This window comes from Cebus imitator, unplaced genomic scaffold (assembly GCF_001604975.1).
Source record: "Cebus imitator isolate Cc_AM_T3 unplaced genomic scaffold, Cebus_imitator-1.0 Scaffold171, whole genome shotgun sequence".
Taxonomy (NCBI): Eukaryota; Metazoa; Chordata; class Mammalia; order Primates; family Cebidae; genus Cebus; species Cebus imitator.
The window spans coordinates 838,195-842,119 of NW_016107486.1; the positions used below are offsets into that span (position 1 = coordinate 838,195).

A 3,925-nucleotide genomic window follows, 5' to 3' on the forward strand; every position below is an offset into this window, starting at 1 on the left:
GATATTCATATGACCCAAATTTGAAGAAAGATCAAAATGAAATATGTTTTAGCAATAAGTCAGGAGAGGATCAGGAGACCTCCCGGATGTCTCCTCAGGCAATTCACTTACCTTTTCTGAATTTCCATTTCTTCATCCATGAAAGGAAAAGGTGAACTAGCGGAAGTTTTCTTCCTCCATGGACAGATTCTTGGTGTGTGAAAGGGATTTCTTTGTGTCTTTTGGAAGAATCTTTCCCTCTGGTTCTTGCTGATGACATACTTAGATTTGCACAGATGACAGCAGGTGATTGTATCAGGGAGATACCCTGGAATGTATCAGGATAGTGTCTGGCCAAAGAAGGAAAAAATATAATAGATCCTCAGATACTTTTAGAAGCTTGGTGGTACAAAATCTGCCTTATGATAAGGAAACTCCTCTCAGCAACTTCTCATGAGGAACTCTAAAGTCAGCTACTTTCTGCACTACTTTCTTCTTCACACAGAGCATGGCCAGTGACCTCTTGATTCTTGATTTCCTCAGTGTGACCCCTGGAAGCCATGTCTCTGCTAGGACCCTTAGCTTCCAATCTGGTCCTATGTCAGAATCATTTTACACTCGTTTCTACCACAGGAGAGAGATCTGGGCAGATAGTTGATCTTCCTTCTCATCCCCTTTACCAACCTCTTTGAGGCTTGCCTAAGAGTGCAGTAAAGAAAGATAGCAATCATTGACCCCTTAAGTGTCAGGCCGTAGACTAAAAACTTTTCCCTATTATTTAATGGAATCATTGTAACAACTCTTTTCCAGTAGCTACCATTATTATTCCAATTTTACAAACAAGAAATTAAGTGTTAAAGAGATTGAAGTGATTTCCCAAGGTCATACAATGTCAGAGCTAAGATTCCAAGGCAAGTCATCTTGACTCCAAGACCTCAGTTAGTAATCACCTCAGTGTTCCATGACTGCCCAAGTGGTCTTGATCTCCTCACACTTGACCTATCTGGGACACTTGGTGAGACAAGACCTAGAGAGAATCAAAATGTGGGTGTAGTATCCTATTTTTATTTCCAATGAAGACATTCTTTCACTTCTTTGTATCTTTAGCAGCTTTCTTTTTCCTGTATCTTACACCCTACACTCTCAAGAGATTTCCTGCCAATCTTCCAAGAACAGATTCCTTCCTGCTGTGGTTAAGACCAGTTTTTGCTTTCAATGAGTCTTAGGAACACATCCTCCCTGTAATGACTGTTCCACAATGGAAGTTCCCTCCTGATGTCCTTTGGACCCTATCGTCCTGCTAGATTCATTCATGAATGTTTACCGAGCACCTAGTAACTTCAAGGTAGTTCTAGGCACCACACCAGGAATACAGTGGTGGAGAACCAGAGCCTCATCCGGCTACAGACTTAGATGCATGATTTTTTCCTCTCAGGCCAAGGGGAGAAGATAAATATTAGTGAACAGCGATAGTATGTCCTAGAATTTATAATACATTGTCGCATTTAATCATCACAAAAGCATAAAGATGCAAAGGTTACTTATTTACTTTTTTAGAGATAAGGTTTCATTTTATTGCCAAGGCTGGAGTACAGTGGCACAATCATAGCTCACTAATACTCCTAGGCTCAAGTGAACCTCCCAACTTAGCCTCCTAAATAGCTGGAACTAAGGCCTGCACCACCACAGGCAAAGGTTTTTATCCCCATTTTTTTTTTAAGATGGAGTTTCCCTCTGTGGCCCAGGCTGGAGTGCAGTGGTGCGATCTTGGCTCACTGCAAGCTCCGCCTCCCACGTTCAAGCGATCTCCTGCCTCAGCCTCCTGAGTAGCTGGGACTACTGGTACATGCCACCACACCCAGCTAATTTTTGTGTTTTCAGTAGAGATGGGGTTTCACCATCTTGACCAGGCTAGTCTCAAACTCCTGAGCTCAGGTTGTCTACCTGCATTGTCCTCCCAATGCTGGGATCACAGACGTGAGCCACTACACCCAGCCATTATTCTCATTTTTGAAGGAAACACCAGGGGGTCCTAGAGGTCAGATCACAGAACTTACAAAAGGTAGGGTGTGCAGGTGGATGCCAGGGATGATGCAGTGGGCCTCTTTTTCTTCTACTTGGGAAGTGAATCATTCTCCTGGAGTCCCAGCTTCAGAGAAATGCTGGAGAGAAGCCACATTTCTTATCTGAGCATTTGTGACCCAGAGCACATTATTCACATTCTTACTTCTTTCCAAGAGCCTAAATAGACTAAAGTGAATACAGTTTAGGAAGAGAATAGCTTCTCCTGAAGTGAGTTAATATTGAGAGTGGTGGGAGAGTCCATGGATTCTGGGTGTCAGGAAGAACTGAGCCCCACTCCATGGCAGCACTGCAAGGTTGTGGTGGGACCACAGAGGAATCATCACAGGATGCAGCAGGGAAGTGAGATGCAGGGCCTGCTGCCTCTAACTTCCCTGAGGCAAGCATGCCACAAAGGCAGCAGTGAGCAGAACTGAGAAGATATGTGGGCTAGGTGGACCAATAGGGAGGAGATGGAACTCCACATGATTAAGGCTGAATTTCCTTCCGGCCCAAAGGGATGGAGGCTCAGAACATAAGTTAAATTTTAGGGAAGTGGCTGGGAATGGTGGCTAACTCTTGTAATCCCAGCACTTTGGGAGGCAGAGATGGGAGGATCGCTTGAGGCCAGAAGTTCAAGACCAGCCTGGGCAACAAAGTGAGACACTATCTTTATTTAAAAACATGAAAATAAAATTTGGCCAGGTGCGGTAGGTAGCTCATGCCTATAATCCCAGCACTTTGGGAGGCCTAGGAGGGAGATTGCTTGAGCCCAGGAGTTGACACCAGCCTGAGCAACATAATGAGACCTTGTCTCTATTTAAAAATATAGGCATCAGCCAGACATGGCAGCATGGAGCCCGGCATGGCAACACCTCTGCTCCGCAAGATCCAGTACATCTATCGGATGTTTGCCTCCCAGACTGAATGGGAGCTCAAAGTGACCCAGATTCTCAAAGAAAAGCTTTCTTGAGCTACAGTGATCAAAGTCACTGACATTTCAGGAGGTTGAAATTAAATAGAAATGTAATTTAATTGATTAATTTAAATTGAATTTAAAATGAAATTAAAATTGAATCAGAAGAATTTAAGCAGAAGAATACTGTCCAGCTGTAGCACATGGCTAATCAGTCACTAAAAAAATAATTCAAAGGGATGCATGAATTGCACATATTTACTTCTGTCCTCAAACGCTGACCATGCCCTGGCTGCATGGATGCTGCTGCTTAAAACCTTGGATGAATTTGATTGACACTATTCTTCCCTAGGCATTCACCAAAAAATGTGTATATTCTGTTCATGTACATTTCCATATTTTAATTATAGAAGATGTGTAATCCGTTTAAATATTAATTTTAAAACTGAAGTTTTGAAGGATCAAAAAATTTTTTAAAATGTGAAAAAAACTAAAAACAAATGAATATAAAACTATAAAAATAATTTTAGGGAAAAAAATGCAATATATGTGGCCCAGCTGAACTGAGATTCACACATACTACATACACAGGAGAGATACTTAACATGGTACTGTTTACATAGTAGGTGTGCTGTATTATCATTAATATCATTCTTCTTATTGTTACTATTAGTTTATATTAAGCATAGTTTTCTAAATGTTTTGCCACATTTTTCAAGAAAGTATAAAAACTTCATGGATTGTAAACCCTTTTTTAGCCTTCAAAGACCACAAAAAAATTATATCACTAGACAGTTAATAAAGTGACAATAGACTTTAAATAAACTGAAACTAAAGCATGGAGGAGTTATCACTGGCTAGTACAGGCGTATGCTCACTGTTCTGCAGCAGGTAGCCCACTTTCCAAATAAATCCGGGTTCTCAGAAGCCTCTTTGGCTATCAACTGACTTTTTTTTTTTTTTTTTTTT

General features: G+C 41.3%; 1 pseudogene; it reads left to right on the forward strand.

The window, feature by feature from the left end:
• Window positions 1-2,885: 2,885 nt before the first annotated feature.
• LOC119473633 lies at window positions 2,886-3,308 on the forward strand (annotated as a pseudogene).
• Window positions 3,309-3,925: the final 617 nt, after the last annotated feature.